At 37.3% G+C, this 19389-nt stretch overlaps 1 pseudogene; it reads right to left on the bottom strand.

Annotated features, from left to right (window-relative positions):
• Window positions 1–12911: 12911 nt before the first annotated feature.
• Window positions 12912–14321, bottom strand: LOC147896552 (uncharacterized; annotated as a pseudogene).
• Window positions 14322–19389: the final 5068 nt, after the last annotated feature.

The following is a 19389-nucleotide window of genomic DNA, read 5'->3' as shown; positions in this document are numbered from 1 at the left end:
AGAAGGAGTTCCAAGGTTTAGAAGGAGGTTCCAAGGTTTAGAAGGAGTCCAGGGTTAGAAGGAGGATTTAAGGTTCAGAAGGGGGTTCCAGGGTTAGAAGGAGGTTCCAAGGTTTAGAAGGAGTTCCAAGGTTTAGAAGGAGGTTCCAGGGTTTAGAAGGAGTCTAGGGCTAGAAGGAGGTTCCAAGGTTCAAGGTAGAGTACGTGGTGGAGAACTCATCTCCCTCGTAGATCATGGAGTTTTAAGGGATGAGGAATAAAGGGTTTAGGGGGAGCATAGGAGTGGGAGAGGAAGAAGGTGTAAGAGCATGGGGAAGAGAGGAGGGAGGAGGAGGAGGGAGGAGGAGAGGGAGAGGGTGGGCTGCAAGGTTGGAGGAGAGGGGAGGAGAAGTTGCAAGGTTAGGACATGCTTTTGGACGTGGAGTGCAAGAAAGCATGGACACTTGAGACAAATTCTTGGAATACCAAAGTAGACTCAACACAATGCCCTAAAGAGTGTGGGCTTCATTCCATTATGGGATATTCATAGAAGTTGGAGAGCTTCTCTCTCTGCATGTAGGAATTGTAACACAAAGTTGTATCACATTCTCTTTCTACATAAGTTCATGTTGGCACAGAGTCAACATATGTAGAAAGAGAATGTGATACAACTTTGTGATACAAATATGTTGACTCTATGCCAACATGAACTTATGCAAAAAGAGAATGTGATACAACTTTGTGTTACAACTTCTACATACTTGCATCCTTGATCTTATCACTCTGATAGTCAAATACTGAATATTCCTTTGTTGATGTCATCCTTGCTTTTGATACATTCGTCAAACCATTTGTAACATTAACTATTTCACAATCAAAGTCAAATACCGAATAGTCGTTTGTTGATCTCATCCCTACTTTTGATACAATCGTAGAACCACTTGTCACAATGGCATTAGAGTGTCCAGAATGATCTTCAAACTCATCTATTCCTGAGAGAACATCACTCATTGATGCACTTTCTATGGATTTCATAACTCCATAGTCAGTGGTGATAGAGTCTCCAGGATGATCTTCAAACTCATCTATTCCTGAGAGAACATCACTCATTGATGCACTTTCTATGGATTTCATAACTCCATAGTCTTGAAACTCCTCTACTCTAGAGAGAACATCACTCATTATACTATTGTGCATGATTTCCATAATTCCATAGTTACTTGGTTTGACTCCAAGAACTTGATCAGTATCCATGAAGCCATCCATGCTTGAAAATATATCACTTTTGACATCTTTGCCCAAGTTCTCAATGTGCATGAATCATCCACCCCCGATAAGGCATCACTTGTGAAATCTTTTTCTTTCTCGGTACCAATGAACTCATCAACTTCTGATAAGACGTTACTGCTATAGTTGAGTGCATTAGAATCATCCATCTCTGAAGGAATAGAGCTTGGTACATTGGCATATTCTTTCAATTCTTTGATGTTGTAGTCTACATTATGTTTATCACTAAAAACCACATGCCGAGTCTTTCCAATCTTTAAAAATTGCATGCTCCATCTCAAATCCTTACCTACCTCATAGTACGGACCATCCAATGAGATTGAGTTATCATCCATACCATCATTAGTAACTTTTTGAATTCTCATCTGCGCAAATGTCCAGTGTTCCACTTGTTCAAATCCCAAGACTTGACCTTTTGCTACATTCTTATTTGCAAATGATAACATTTGTAAAATATCTCCCACTCTAAAATCCAAAGATATGTACTTTGTATTCTTGATGACATGTGTTGGATAAGTCTCATCTCTGTCCCATGCAATAAATGCTTTGTTGGAAGTATTATAGGGCATAACATCTCCAAGGATTTCCATACCCCCACACTTATGCTTTAGCTCAACATGTGCACTAAGAATCCTTGATATGATAACCGCCACCTTATCTTCGCCAAGTCTTCTAAAGTGACAAATAGAATTTAGATCACTTTCATGGATTGTAGCAAATGCAACTACTCTTTTGCAACATAGAATCACCTCCATCCTCGAAATAAATTTTGTAGCCATCTCCTTTGTGAGTTTCCGTTGCAAACAAGCTGTCACAACCATTATAAAGAACATTAGTCTCTTCTCAATAATCTACTTTATTAATTATTTAAAAATCTAGATCTTGTTTAAAAAATTAATCAAACCCTAAACCCTAAATCCTAACCCCTAATCCCCAAACCCTAAACCTTAATTCAAACCCTTGAAACCATAAACCCCCTAATTCCTAAACCCTAAACCCTAAATCTTAAACCCTAACCCCTAATTTATAAACCCTAAATTCTATACCTTAATCCCTAATTCCTAAACCCTTAAACCCTAAGCCCTAAATCATAAACCCTAATTCCTAAACCTAAATCCTAAACCCCTAAATCCTAATCTGTAAACCCTAACCCCTAATCCCTAATCCCAAAATCCTAATCCCAAAACTCTAATTCCTAAGCCCTAACCCTTAAACCCTAAACCCTAATACCTAAACTTAAAATCTAAATCCCTAAATCCTAAGTTGTAAACCCGAAATCCTAATCCCTAATCTCAAACCCTAAACCTAAACCCTAGCCCCTAGTTCTTATCTAATCCCTAAACCCTAAACCCTAAACTCAAAACCCTAAACCCTAATTCGTAATCCTTGACCTCTAACCCCTAACCTTAAACCCTAAACCCTAAATCCTACATTGTAAACCTTAACCTATAAATAGTAATTTCCAAACCCTATCTCATAAACCCTAATCCCTAAAACCTAACCCCTAATCCCTAAACAGTAAATGTTAATCTTGACTCTCTAAACCCTCAACCCTAACCAATAAAAACTAATGCCTAGTCTCTAAACCATAAACCCTAACTCCTAAGCCCTAAACCCTAACCCCCAAACCCTAAACTGGAAACCCTAAACCCTAACCTCAAAACCCTAAACCCTACCCCCAAACCCTAAACCCTAAATCCTAACCCCTAAACCCTAACCCCCAAACCATGAACCTTAAACCCTAACCCCCAAACCCTAAACCCTACCCCCCAAACCTTAAATCCAAACCACCAAACCCTAAACCCTAACTCACAAACCCTAAACCCTAACCCAAGCTCACAAACCCTAAACCCTAACTCACAAACCCTAAACCTTAACTCACAAACCCTAACTCACAAACCCTAAACCCTAAACCCTAACTCACCAAACCCCAAACCCTAAACCCAAACCACCAAACCCTAAACCTTAAATCCTATGAGTGTTTTCAGTAATATCATTTATTTAAGTAATAGTTTCAATTAGAATTCATAATATATGGGCCAAGTCAAAGATTGTTACGATACTTGGCAATAAAAGATCTTCGCTTAAGAGGCAGGCACTAGCGGAGCTTGCCAGGCTCGAGGGAGGTCAACCATCAAGGGGCCTGCCCGACACCGCTCACAAGCGTGAGTGAGAAAGCAATGAAGTCAGCGAGGGAGGGCCCCAAATTATAGCACGTGGAGGCACGAAGGATCCAAATGGAGCAATATGGAAGCGTGCATTTTGGAGCAAGGTGTGTTGAATCATGGGAGGCCCAATTTGTAAGTATCGATCTCAAATTAAATTGCTTATGTAGTTTATTAGGAGGTTGTTTCTTTGTACTAACCCCTCTGCAAATTGTGTCATCTTGCAACTTGATATCGTGGGCAGATACCCTACTCCTGTCGAGATAGCCTACCACTGCCACCATTGTAGGGGAGATGCATGGAAGCACTTCTATCATGATGTGTTGATTACTGAGGAGCAGTATATCCAGGCTACTGGAGCAGCCCCCGAGGTATTTGAAAGTAATTAAATAATGTCAATATTATAAGTAAAGATTTGATTTTTCATACATTGATATATGTTGTCCCTTGTTTACAGGCCCTTGCACAAGAAGATGAGGAAGAAAATGAGGAAGGAGGCGGAGAAGGGAGCATAGAAGGGAGTGTGGAAGGGAGCGAGGATGTGGAGAACTTAGATTAGTCGTAGAAGTAGTGCTAGCTACTCTTTTTTATACTTAAAGCCATTGGCTTGGCTTCGCGCCTCTTATATATACACTCCTCTTATTTTTTGTACTTGAAGCCACATGACATGGCTTAGCTTCGTGCTATATGTACATACAAGCACTTTTTGAGCTTTTAATTTTCTTGTGCAACGTTCTATCAAGTAATGCCTTGTGAACTAAACGTTTTGGCATTGTAATGTTTTATTTGGAATTGTAATTGTCCGCTATAGATGTGCTTGCAAGAGTGCTAATTAAAATGCAGTTGGTTGTAAGAATTAAATTATATAATGTGGAAATGGGATTCCTGTAACTACATAGCATACAAAATAGCATACAAAACATACACAACATTCTGTAAATTTAAAAAATATTATGTAGCACGTCTATAAACGCGTCTGTCTATTCGGGTAGCGTCTATTTGCGCATCTGTAAGACCGTCTATAAATGTGTCTATACACGTGTTTAATGATGCGTCTGTCTATTTTTTAAATTTTTTAGCAGAGCGTCTATTTATGCATCTATATGCACGTCTATACGCACGTCTGTTTGCTATATAGATGCGCCGTTAGACGCGGGTCTCTAGACGTGCAAGTAGATGTGCAAATAGATGCACTCGTAAGTTTTTTTTTTAGTTCAGTAAACGTCCTTTTTGTAAGATATCCATGCCTGTTCTCCTAAAAAATTTGATGCGTAATTAGATGCATCTATAGACGCGCTCCGACAGACGCTTTTCAAGAAAAGGTGAAAAGGACATGCACCCGACCCCAGAAGTACAATAGTACCAAAAACATCCTTTCCCTGCATATGAAAAATGACGAATCCAAAGAGAACAACTTCCAGAGAAGACCAACCACCAAGAGATTTACCTTGGATAGAGGTATGGAAGCTTCTTGTCTATTTTCAGAGCTGCTTCTCCTTCTTCTCTTCCTTCTTCACCCTCTTCTCTTGTATGCTTGGGGATGAGTGTGTATGCCTAGAGATGATTGTGGGTACTTGGATCAAATGAGTGTGGATGCCTGGCACTATCTATGTTAAAAGAAAAGCAAGCAGCGCTAAAAGTATCGAAAGCAAAGCAAGCGTACTAAAAGTAGGTTTAAAAACTAGCTCGCAGTCTATGCATCTATCAGCGCATCTACACTGTGTTTTAAACAGGCCTATATATGCGTTCCATAGTACAGATGCGCTTATAGATGCGCTATAGAGTTTTCTCATTAAATACTCAAGGAAGAATACATTTTTTTGGTTGTTTATCTGTAGGATGTCTTCATCTTCAACAATTAGCTCTAGTCAGGATGAATCCCTCCATATCCACCATCGCAAAATGTGGTAGGAGCAAAAAATCAAATGTATGTGTGATCGATGTTGACGAAACATGTATCATGCATGTAGAATGACACTCAATCACATCTCAAAAGATGGAGAATGGGATGCAACTGTATCACGGGTAAGTGTTAAAGCATTGAGGTTGATTGAGATACCTATGGGTGTTCATGTGTTTGATATATGATCCTTTTTTAATTTGATACAGGATGCAGTGCCACACCCACATATGTTGCCCTATGCTCGTCGTGAGGAGGCGAAGCATCAACGATATGAGATGGGATATTTAGGAGGGACCGTTACCGATGCATGATGTAATGGTGATAGTAGCCTTCCACCATTACTTGATGAGGCAGTGGAGGAGGAGGTGTTTGATGATATGGTGCAGGATTTATTTGTTTAACAGTCCTCAAGTAGGGATGATAGCATGGAGCACGACGATCTTTTTACTACAGCATCGACACCACTGTTTGAAGGGTGCACATTCTCTGTTCTACATGCCTCCCTTGACTTACTAAACTTGCAGACCATCTATAGATGGAGTAATGAAAGTTTAAATGCATCACTCAAGTAAGGTCTAAAGTCTATTTTGCAAACATGGTGAATTATGCTAGTGGCTCAATTGCTGGAATACGTTTTCTCATTTATGGTCTTCACGTGTAGACTATTGTGTAAAATTCTTCCAAGGGAGAATAAATTACCGACCTCAAGAGACATGGCAAGGCAACATGTGACCTCTCTTGGAGGATTGGATTGCAAGCACATCCATGCATGTGTTAATAATTGCACGTTCTATTTCGTGAATAAAATCAGTGTCCCTATGGAGAGGCAAGATATAGAGCAGATCTCAAAACTTTGGATGTACCTCGTAAGGTTCTGCAACATTTCCCAATAATCCCTCGCATCCAACATATGTTCAACTAAAAATCCATTGCAGAGCTCATGTCATGGCATTCCTCCCATTTTAATTATGATTAGGCAATTGGCATTAAGGCATCCTAAACCCACCTTACTTACGCAATTGCATCTATTGTTTAGGTCTCACTACATCGGGTTACCATGCATGTCCTGTTTGTGGTTCTTCGCTAGTTGCTTCATGGGCAAACACATTGAATAAGGTCATCTATGAGAATCACCATTAATTTCTTCCACCTGATCATCCTAGCTATGTCGGCCCTTGGAATGAAGTCCCCCCATAGTCACTCATTGGAGGAGATTGGATGAGAATTTGTGACAATTCCATGACTCTTGCCACTTGGCATGAGGTGGTAAGGGTTTGTAACCATTGTGTGCTATATTGAATGGAAATAAAGATTGCACGCTAACACCATCTTTTGTTTAGAATCGACTCCCATAGTGGTCCCACCTCAAGATCAATCACTTGCTTGATCCCATGCATATCTTCAAGAATGTGGCATCTACCATTTGGAAACATTTCAATGGGACATGAGATTCCACAAGCATAAGGAAGGATCTACGCACCACAGGGAGGATACGTGAAGCTTGGCCACAAGAGAGGCCAAATGGACGTGTATTTTCACCTCGTGCACCATGGAGGTTATCAAAGCTAGAGATGGTGGCGGTGAAGTGAGCTATCACTACAATTCGTACTCCCACTAGATGCATGAGGTGTTGGAAGGGGACCTTTACAAAGAGCAAGAAAAGAGGTGTAGAGCAATTATATGGCTTGAAATCTCATGATTGGCACACGATGCTCCAAGTAAGTATGACTTAGCATAATCTCTTTCTCCTTCCAAATTTGTGAGTGTAGAAGTAACTACTTAACCATGGCTCGTGTGTTCAGTTCATACTACCTACTAGCATTTCTCATAGTGCATCGAAGGACATGAAGGATTGTATTTATAAGATGGGTGATCTTGTGAGGTACTTTACAGGATACAAAATTGGAAGCGTATCAATGCTCCATGCAAGGTTTTCATATTGCTAATATGGTGTTTTTTCTTTCTAAGTATGTGAGCTCAAAGGAAATAGATCCCACTACGCTTGAGGATGCTCGATTTATGTCAGTAGAGGTGGTTTGTTTAGTGGAGGAGACCTTTCCATGTTCTATTCTCACAAGCCAACTACATCTCATAGTGCATTTGGTGGATGTGTTGCTATATGCGACATTGTACATGCACGATGGTTGTTCTTCCTCGAGTGCTTCATGAAGACCTTGAAGGGTTTTATGAGGCAAAATATAAGGCCCGAAGGTGGCATGGCCAACGGTTGGTTGGTACAAGAGTCACTTGTATATATTTCTGAGTTTCTTGTTGATGTTGGTAGTTCTCTCCCATGACTATAAAGAGATGATGAAGACCTAAGGATGACCTCTATTGTGCCTCAAGGGAAAGGACGGAGCAAATAATGGACATGGGGTTGCTTAATACTATCAACCTCTATTGCATGCTTAATAGTAATGTGATGAAAAGATGGGTGACAAGATACAAGGATGCAAAGGCAAGAAGACAAGGAGAAAGGGCCCTCTTTCATACACACCATAGATCTCCTGTTGCATACCCTCAGCATCTAAAAGCACTTCCTAAGGATATTCATGTGGATTGGCAACTTGATAAAATGCACAGAGCAGAGAGAGACGAGGGGATGCATATCACAATGGAAGAATGGATGCATATCACAATAGGTTTTCTAGATGGTTACCTAGATGCATGGAGAAGAATTTTGTTGAATCATGTGGTGACATGCAAAGACTTCTTAACACAGTTGCCTAGTAGGATAAATCTCAGCATTAGAAGATGAAGATCTTGTTAAATGATGAATTTTATGCAGGTCTAACATCCAAAAATTTACAATGGGGTCCATGAGTCATTGTGGCCACAAAAGCTCCTATCACAAGGGTAATTTTTTCGATCTAAGGGTCTAAATCGATTCAGTCTTTGTTGCTACTAGTCCTTGCATAACATAACCCACTTAGAATCCCTTGTCTTCATGTTGGACCGATTGACATCTACAAATGCCTATGAACTAACTCTGTGTGTGTGTGTGAGAGAGATAGAGAGAGCCCGCTCCGATCAACGTTATCATTCAAATCAGCCTAGTGTTGAAAGAAACGAGGAATTATATACACAAGGAACTTTGAGACATTCTCTGTATAGGAAAAGAAGAGGATTCTCTATATCATTTACTAGTTTGAAATGAACATAACTAGTAAGTGTGCAAACTAAGTGTGCAAACTAGAGAAAATGGAACACTTCCTGGTTACCTTATCTAGGGAATCAATCAAAAAATTCCCTATGCAAGTCAATGTAGGGAAGCATTAGACAATTTCACCATATAGCAAAATTTTCCTAGATAGTGAAATTCATTAGTAATTCCCTACATAGTCTAACTAGGAAATGTTCCATTTTCCCTAGTTTGCACACTTCCTAGTTATAGTCTAGTAAATGATATAGAGAATCCTCTTTTTCTTTGTAAGACAAACTAGGAAATGCCCCATTTTTCATAGTTTGCAATCTTCCTGGTTATGAACTAGTAAACAATATTGAGAATCTTCTATTTCCATATATAGGGAGAATGCGAAATAAGTGATTTTGTCTAAGTTATATCATTTAAGAAATGAAGCACTCATGTTTCACATTTTTATATGTAGCAATTCGAAATTTTAAAGTACCTAGAGCAATAAGCAATTGTTACTATAATTACCTTAACTCACATTATCTACACTAAGGTTCAACAAAACCATTAAATACATTATGGAGTTCTCTTTAATAATTCTACAAATAATAAGAAGGTAAAAAGTCCATTCGTTATTACAATATTCAAAAGAAAAAGCAAAAAACTTCTACTATAAAAAATATAAGAGAACCAAAGAGAGCTAAAAGAGCTCTACATAACATCTTTGAAGACTTATTTGAATCAAGCTAAATGTCATATCAAAATCTCTATATCTTCTAAACTAAGCACATCATATTTTTCCATGAATCTAACTTTTTGACTTTCAATAAGCCAATGCACAATGTCCCTTATCATAATGTTACTCGCTAGTTTCTTGATGTCTGTAGAGTATTGTTTGAAGCTACTCTCCATCTTTTTAAGCTTCACATATGTACTTTTTAAGGAAAAGTACATATCATGAATTGTGTGGACTCCCATGTATTTCAAAAGTATCATCTCCATATTTTCTTCTGAAATGTCATCCACCTAAGAACATAATAACAAAACAAGTGACAATATATTAACAAATCCAAAGCAAATGATTTAAATAATCAAGCCTAATGTAAAAGGCTATTACATACTCTTTTATACTTGCTTGAAATCGTAGTCACCTCCATGTCTGTATCTTGAATATCTTTTAAGTTCTAATTCGAATAAAAAATTGAGATTAAAATCAAGGTCTAAAGACTTCAAATCATAGAAAATAAATTCTAAATATAAGAATACCTTGCATCTCTTTCCTTGGGATTTATCACTTCTTTGCACAGTCTTCTGTTCTAAGTGATCTCTCATTTTTTCACTCACCTATGAATGATAAACAACAAGTAGTGTTAATACCATTGGAAAGAATTATGTAAAGAATACAAGCATACAAAGTACTTGCTTTACTTTTAAAGGGTATTGCATAAACGAAAACTTTTACCTTCTCTTTCGTTCACTTTTTCTAGACATTTCATTCGTAGAATCAATCACATTTGATATTGGATCCTAAAAATATGACAAAATTAAATTAAAACTTGTCTAAAAAGAAGATGCTGATCACAATTGAATCAAAGAAAATAGCTTCAATCATAAGCATATCTAAAAGATAAAGGCAATTCATACCTTATCTTCATTTGTAGTGATGTCACCATTCATATTAGCATGCGCTTCACCATAAGAATCCTGATATAAAATATTCAAGATAGATGAATTTCGAATAACTGAATGGTTAATAATACTTTTTCAACATAGAAGACAACTCATGATTGAAACTTGCACACTTGATAAGAGTGATAATACTCAAACCCTTCGAATCTCTTTGCCATGAACTTATCTTTCTACACAAAAGAACATATGATTTTATTAAAGAAAACATTTTATATTCTTTATAAAATTAAAAACATATCTTTTATTGGAAATGTTTTAACAATCTCAGATGTTGGACATCCTTGTCCATAAAATTCTCCTCCAATAGAAACTGAATTTCGAATAGACTACCACTGAATTAAATAATCCAAGTAATATGTCACATAAATTACACGAAAAAGTATAATTTTTTACTAAAAGTAGAGAACCATTCAAGGTATTAATATAAGCATACCTTCTCTGAAATTGGATTATGTGGAGACTCGTCAATACAAGGAGTAGTTGCTTGAGGCTCCATATATCTCTAGAAAGTTTAAAATAGACATACAAAATTTTATTAAACTCATATACCATTTTGAAATCCAAAGGGATGAGAACTTAGTTCAATTGGTATACGATATTCTTAATTTTTCTTGAAAAAACATATCTTTCAAATGTGTCAACAACCTGAGATGTTGAATATCCTTGTTCATGAAATTTCCCTCTAATAGAAATAGAATCTCCAATAGACTGCTAAAGAGTTAAATAATCCAAGTAAGAAGTGGCACAAATTATGCAAATAAATACAAATTTTTACTTCATGCTAGAGAACCATTAAATGTATTGAACAAACCTTCTTTGAAATTGAATTATGTGGAGACTTGTCAATACAAGGACTAGTTGCTTCAAGCTCCAGATTTCTTTGAACTTTGCTCATTTCGTCCTTTGAAACACAATAGAATACATTGACTAGATCATATCTATATTACAAATATACAGTTTTATAAAATATCACATAATTGAAAGTCCAACTCACATTATTTACAAGGGTCCTCTTCTTTGAGTATTTCCTGCTAGACTGCTTTAAGGAGATCCACCACTTGTATATATCTTCCTCTCTCTAGCTATATTCAAGTCCACTAAACTTTAGAGGCACTATCTCATGATGACGCTCATGGATGATGCCTTTAATATGCTGTTGTTCTTCCTTTTTATGCCGTAGATCTATAACAGTCTCTATTCCCTCGAACCACCTTCGTACACGATGGTAGTTTTCTAACCATAGAGAATGCTAGTCTCTAAAGCACTTTTCTAGGAGCTCTTTCCCATATAGCTTGTTCTTATCCCTACTATTCATTTTGGGTGGTTTAAACACCTCATCATATGTAGGTGTAAAACTTGCCCCTGAGATCGGAGGAGCAGAAACTTGAGATTTACCTTGCAAAGAGAGACGCTCCTTGTTCTCTTTGAAGGACACATCCTTTGATGCATCTCCCATAGGCATTTTCCCTATATAAAAAACATACATGCCATATATTCAGCCCCCTCTCTCATATCTAAATGCAAAAACATACATGCCATAAATTCAGCCCCCCCTCTTACATCCAAATGCAAAAACATAAATGCCAGAAATTTAGCCACCTTCTTTCTCTAAGTGCTATCTTTAAAAGCTCTATGACGAAAAGTAGCTATAGGTTTATCTCTACGGCAAAAAGCTAGGCCATCATCTTTAAAATCTCCAATCTTACATTGAGCTGGATGGTCACCAATCACCATCATAAGCATAGCACGTGCTTTGAAGGTTTGGGAAAAAGAGCTATCACGCCCAAAAATTAAAGGCATTGGATAATTGAAATCTATATCAATTCCATCTATGAACAAACTTTCTAATTCATCTATCAAAGGTTTCATAAAAACATGAAAGAGTTTGCTTGAGCTTCCTATAATTTTTTTGCAACTAAATGGAATGAACAAGATTGTATTGCTCCAATTATGCACTTCTTTCCACAATTGAGAACCTTTATCTCGACGACGCCACAATTCTTTTGGGTTGTTCTTGATGTCTGGAACCCATCCTAGTGCAATAAGAGAGCAAACTTGCATGGATCTCCCTATATATGTAAACAAAGACACATTCAGAGTAAAACATTACGTAGAATCCTTGAACATAAATCAATTAGAGACCACACATAGTATATATTAGGAAAATTTACCTTACAGAGTCTTTGGGGACCTTGTATCAGAGCTCGACAAGCCTTGTAAACAAATTTGTAAATTTTCTCACGTTCTTTCCAACCCTCCAAAAGTGCTTCCGATTTAAGTGAAGATGGCCATGCTGTATAAGCTTGTTTGCAATACCCCTTCTCACATACCAATGGCAACTCAAACTCCGATTCTAGATCCCGAAACTCTTTAACACTTTTACATTTACTGCCAATATCCCAAAACTCATCAATTCTAATATTTTCATTAGAATTGTTCGATACCAACCATTTGTCTTTATTTCGCCACACTTCAAATAATTCATGGCATAAAGATCTACTTTTAGTAAGTAGTTTCAATTGTTCACCAATCGAAATGTAGTCAAAACATAACATTTCCTTTCTAGGCACTTGACATTTCTCACACTTCTCACAACATGTTAAACAATCACGCTTTAATTTTCTCTTTCCAATGACATTTCTATTGCACTGGCATTCAATAGTGTTACCACTATAAGCATCCTCTTTGCTTGGTAGATAGAGTATTGGAGCATGTATGGAATCCTCTTTTCCTTGACATATTCTATATCTCTTTGATTAACCATTCCAAGCCTTGTCAACATAGTAGTTAATTGCTCCCAACATGTGGGAATAGTTATTCCATTTAGATTTCCATCCCATTTTTCTGGAAGTTGGACCAATAGTTTACTCAGACTCGATCTTTTTGCACCTTCATGTGTTGTAGACCTAGGACCACCCATATCTCCAAATAGAATTTTAAGCATACTATCTTGAAACTCCACTGAAGGTTGATGTCCATCCCAAAGAGCTTGTAACTCAATCAATCTTTGTATGATTTCATTAGCGAGAGATAAATGGCTATCCTCTCCTAAAGCATCCATGTTATCCTCTTCATCCCCGGGGGATTTACTCTTCATTAAAGGGGGACGTCACGTGCGTGCATGAACTTCAAGAAAATCCCCTATTTAAGATCCACGTAGGATGATAAAACACCCCTATTTAAGCTTAAATAAGATACCACCAAAATTCTATTATGTGCCCCCCTTTCCTTAAATCTACGTTCTTTCTCAAGAATTTATATGACACAATAAGAAAATTTAGATTACTTTCCCTATGACTATTTAAAACCAAACTTGTTGGGACTAGCTACCCAAAATAGCCTATACTATGTCCCCCCCTCTTAAATGTGGCATGACCCCCTAACTTAAATTCAATATTGGGAAAACATAAAAAGGGACCCTACCCCTAATGTATAAGCTTATGCCTCATTTCAAAAAACCCCCCTATTTTACACTCACGTGATATCGTAAGTTTCCCCCTATGAATCCCACGGGTCTTCATCATCCAACCTATCCTGTTCATGCATATTAGTAAATTCATCGTTCCCTTCCATCTGATGCATAGGCTCATTGTTCTCCTCTTCTTCACGTCCAGAAAAGCTAAAGTGTGGAGCATGCAAACCAATATTTTTTGCAATAGTTTCAAATCGCTCATCAACTTGCATATGCCTTGCATAAGTTGATGGAGCGACCAAGCGGCCACCATGGCAATAAGTTTCACATCTACACCATACCCGCCTCCGTTAATTAGATGATTCAATGAGTTCTTCATTCACTATAGTGTCATTGTTAGTAGAGTTCTCCTCATTCACATTCCTCAAAATTGATGCGTGTAAGTTTCCAATGGAGTCTTGTTGCAAATGCACATAATATGTCCTCCAACTCACATCTTGATAGCCAAGAGGGGAATGCCTACACCTATAATTTCATCTACATCTCCATAGGCTATCATCTATTACCATATGGTCTCATTGTTAGTAGAGTTCTCCTCATTCACATTCCTCAAAATTGATGCGTGTAAGTTTCCAATGGAGTCTTGTTGTAAATGCACATAATACATCCTCCGACTCACATCTTGATAGCCAAGAGGTGAATGCCTACACCTATAATTGCATCTACATCTCCGTAGGCTATCATCTATTGCCATATGGAATAAGGCACATGAAATCATAAATAAAACACCCTAGAGAACAAACACTTACATAAGCTCAACAAAGTCCATCACAAGCATAGAGACATAGCATTTATAAACATGTATAAACACATTTAAAATAAAAACACATAGAAGCATAAATAAAAGCATAAATATTTTAACATGAGCTTTATATTATACATTTAAAAACAAAAGCATTCTAACAATCGTAGAATTAAACACGAGCTTTATATTTATATACATTTTAAAACTAAATTTGTTCCAATTTACTGTTCTGATCGTAGCATACATGCCTATTTTAAAATTACTTTAAAATTAAGGAAAAGTAAAGGCACGCATGTAAGTGCAAAGGTTTACTTTAGCATGATAGGCATAGAAGCATAGGCATGCCTACACATAAGCATAATTTCCAGACAAGCATAGGCATATAGGCATTCACATTGGCATATAGACATATAGAAGCATCGACACATGCATACATAAACATAGATGCATAGACATATATAAACTTAAATCATAGGCATTAAGCATAAAGAAGGCATCCATAAACATTTAAACAATAGATCCATAAAGCATAAAGCATAAAATAGGCATACAAAAACATAGATGCATAGACATAGACATTCACATAAAGCATTCATTAAATAGGCATAGAAGCATAGACTAAAGAAGCATAGGCAAATAGACATTCACATAAAGCATAAACTTAATAGGCATTCACATAAAGCATGTAGAGACATAAGCAAGCATAGACATATAGAAACATAGGCATATAGAAACATAGACATATAGAAACACCACAAGAAACATAGGCATAGACTATAGCATAAATAGCAAAGAAGCATATAGAAACATAGGCAAGCATAAACATAGGCATTCATCGATGGCAAAGAAGCATAATTTCCATAGAAGCATAGACTAAAGAAGCATAGGCATTTAGAAACATAGGCATAAATTTAGTATAAACATAGACCCAATGAAACAATATGAGCTACATCTAAAACCTAATGGTAACAATGGCGTTCGCCTAGGTATATAGACTAGAGAAGCATAGACATATAGAAACACAAACTAAAGAAACATAGGCATATATGGAAGCATATAGATATGGATATAGATATGGAAGCATATAGATCTATATAGATCATAAAGCATAAATAGCATAGAAGCATAAAGATATAGAACCATATAGAAACATGCGCAAACATAAACATATTATCTATATGCCTCAATTGCTTCAAGAGACAAATGAACTATTTCCAAATGAAACATAGAAGCATAAACAATGGCATCTAGCATAGGCATATTGAAACATAGAAGCATTTGTTGAACTATTAATTGACATAGGCATATAGAAGGATAGGCATTCAAATAGGTATATGGAAACATAGAAGCATAAAGAAACATAGAGGCATAAATCATAAAGACATAAACTTAAAGAATAGGCATAAAGTGTAAAGAAGACGTTCATAAACATTTAAAGAATAGATCCATAAAGCATAAAGCATATAGAATAAGCATAATTTCCATAGAAGCGTAGGCATATAGGCATCCACATAGGCATATAGATATATGCAAGCATGGACATAGGCTTACATAAACATAGATGCATAGACATAGGCATTCACTTTGACATACGCATTCACATAAGGCATAAAGCATAGACATAGGCAAGTGTAGAAGTATAGGCATAGGCATGTACACATAGAAGCATAAGGCATAAACATCAAGCATAATGCATACAGAAACATAGACAGAGCATAACGCATAGAGAAACATAGACAGAGCATATAAATACATACATGAGAGAGAGATAGAGACAGAGTATAATGCATAGAGAGAGAAAAACGAGCATAATGCAAAGTGCATCGACATCTGTGGCATCATTGGCATGGGAGGCACAACATCATGATTCGTGGGCACCTTAAGGATTGCTCGTTGATTATAGAAACTATAGTTTCTAATGCTGGAACATTGGATTGATGATGAATACCTCGATATATATTCTGAAATTACTACCTTGCACTAGATTACCGCGTCGCAATCATATTGGGAGCTGGCCTCCACCGTATTGTAATTAACCTTGTACTGCTACGCTGCTGCTTTGCTCATGGGCATGCACTGGTGCTCTGCTCATAAAAACTTCTAGTGTTGCACTGTTGCTCTGCTCACGGGCCACGGAATTACTGACGGAAGCTAAGCTTCTGGTGCTACTAATTATTGCACACAATATGTACACTAGCTATAGGGGAACCATTCAAGGAGCTAGTTGCCTATAGGTCGAACAGGATAGTCCTGGAGGTTAGGCACAGTGATATATGAGAGCTGCTCGTTACTGCACACGAGCACCAATGCAAATATTTTGTAGTTTTGCAGATGTATAAGAACTTAGAAGAAGCAAGCTGATCAGTACAACATCGACTCAATGAGTCACCACCAGTAGGGAAGTTGGTATATTGTAGGCCAGGGCATGCTGCGTGCACAATTGATAGTAGGGAAAGTACAAAGCAGGGCTAAGGGCATAGAAAGCATAGGCAAGTGCACCGTTGAGGAGACGTTTGAAGGTAGACCATAGCAGAGGAGACATTTGGGGGGATTTTTTTCATTTTGGCACCTTCCCCTTTTAACCCTTCCCCTTCAACCCAAGTACCATCAAACAAACCCTTCCAATGCTCTTTACCCTTTTAACCCTTCCCCTTCAACTCAAGTACCATTAAACAAACCTTTCGAAGGTCATACTCAATGGTATACCAGATCATTGGAAGGACAACTAACATCTCTAATTATATTAGACATTTCAATGCTACAATTAAGCGATATTCCAAAAGCTCCCTTTATTTAATCTTGGGCGTATCATATCTGTTGATGACATCCATATTAATAAGAAAAAAGTACAAGCCATTAGAAAGTACTTGATTCTAAACGGCCTGCCATGCGAAGTGGTATTTGGGAATTGCCGATGAAAAGTTCTTCAAAGATATGCCAGTTTAGTAACTTTCAAAATGGGGTGAAAAGCAAGAAAGGCACATGCCATGCGAAGTGGTGTTTGGGATTTGCCGATGAAAAGTTCATCAAAGATAAATGGCTATCACTCAAATCTGCACACCGATTATATGATGCTAGATGCATTGTATACATGGACCAACATTCATTAAATATACATGGACCAACTCCCTAACCATAATATTTTCATCCAAAAACCTACTGATATATATTCTTACCATAGCCAATACAAACATTGATCGCATCATTCAAAATAGCTACTAGTATAGACAATCCTAGAGCATTTCAAAAGCTTGCCAAATGTTGGCATCAATGCTAATTTCAATGTTACTATTTAATGCAAGTATCCTTCCCAGAAGTTAGCCGAAGACCTTGGGATTCAATTCCATTAGATCAGGAGTTATAAGCAACCATTTCAGAGGGGTCAGAAACCCATTTCAATGAAATGCCTAAAACCATTTCAGTTTCACCAAGTGAAACCTCTATTTCAGGCCCTTAAAGGTTGACATGGGGGAGAGATATTTTGAATTGAGAAAGGCTGTTTTGTTATTAAGTAGTGAAAATTTTATAGTTTCTCACTAGAGTGAGTTATGTTCTAACTTCTTGATATAAGGTGTGTACCTTACTCTAAGAAGAAGTTGAAACTTGGATATGCATGGCTTAAACTTTATCACGTCAGGATGGACAAATCTTTTTACAAACCACCTGAAATCACATTGAACATTGAGAGACCATGCTTCATTAAATAGGCATAAAGCATAAAGCAAGCATTCCCATAAGCATATATACATATAAAAGCATTTATTCAAATTTGATATTCTCTCCTTTCAAAGTTATTTTATTTTATGAAGATTACCACCAACAAATGGTGAACAATGCATTTAGATGATGAAGTCAATAAACAAACAGAAAACCAAAACAACATACAAAGTAGCAATAGCTTTTATTGTATTGCAGCTTACTTGCATGCATCCACCTTAGTGGGATCATTTGATAAGTTCACCCCTTCATGTCACTGATACATACACCCAAGATTTCCCATAGACCCACCCTAAATGTTGAATCATTTGATAAGTTCATGTATCCCTTCCATGCATGCATCCACCATAGTGGGATCATTTAATAAGTTCATGGATCCCTTCCTTGCATGCATCCACCATAGTGTGATCATTTAATAAGTTCATGCCAAACTTATCTTCATTTCACAGATCCATACACCCCGACTTCCCTTGCATAGACCCACCAAAATATAGGATCATTCAATAAGTTCATGTCTCGCAACTTTCATGCATTCACCATAGTATGATCATAAGCTCTTTTGATAAGTTCTTGCACCCACCATAGTAGAATCATTTGTTGAGTTTCATGTATTCCTTCCTTGCATGCATACACCCATCAAAATAGGGGATCATTCATTTATCATCTTAATGTGCACTTGCCCGAGTTGCAGCTACAGCCCTACAAGAGTATGAACAATGGGTTCAACTGCTCGATGGCACATATCCTCATCATGTGGTCTTCAGAGCAATCATCATCTTCTGACACATCCCCAGCTACAATAAGCATATTGTGCAAAAATGCAACATGTCACTATACTCCTTGTGACCAACTTGGGCTTCGGGTTTATGAAGTTGTTATTGAGTATTGCCATGTCACCAATCCAGACACCCAGATTTCACTTGCATAGACCCACAACAATGTGGGATCATTTGATAAGTTCATGTATCCCTTCCATGCATGCATCCACCATAGTGGGATCATTTGATAAGTTCACCAATCGCCCTTTCATTGCATGCATCCACCATGATGGGATCATTTGATAAGCTCTTTTGATAAGTTGATGCATCCACAATAGTGGAATCATTTGTCAAGTTGCATGTATTCCTTATTCTTTGGCTTGATAACTTTCCACATCTCGTTGACGCACACAAAACCACCAATCCTTCCATTTAAACAGTTCATTCGATGAGTTCTATTTAATTTGTTTCATTGGATAACATATTGTGTAATTTATGCAACATGCCACTATACTCCTTGTGACCAACTTGGGCATCAGATT

The sequence above is a fragment of the Dipteris shenzhenensis genome, chromosome 11, assembly GCF_047967505.1.
Source record: "Dipteris shenzhenensis isolate YYH24624 ecotype China chromosome 11, Dip_SZ_1.0, whole genome shotgun sequence".
Classification (NCBI taxonomy): Eukaryota; Viridiplantae; Streptophyta; class Polypodiopsida; order Gleicheniales; family Dipteridaceae; genus Dipteris; species Dipteris shenzhenensis.
This window is presented reverse-complemented; position numbering and strand designations above follow the sequence as displayed.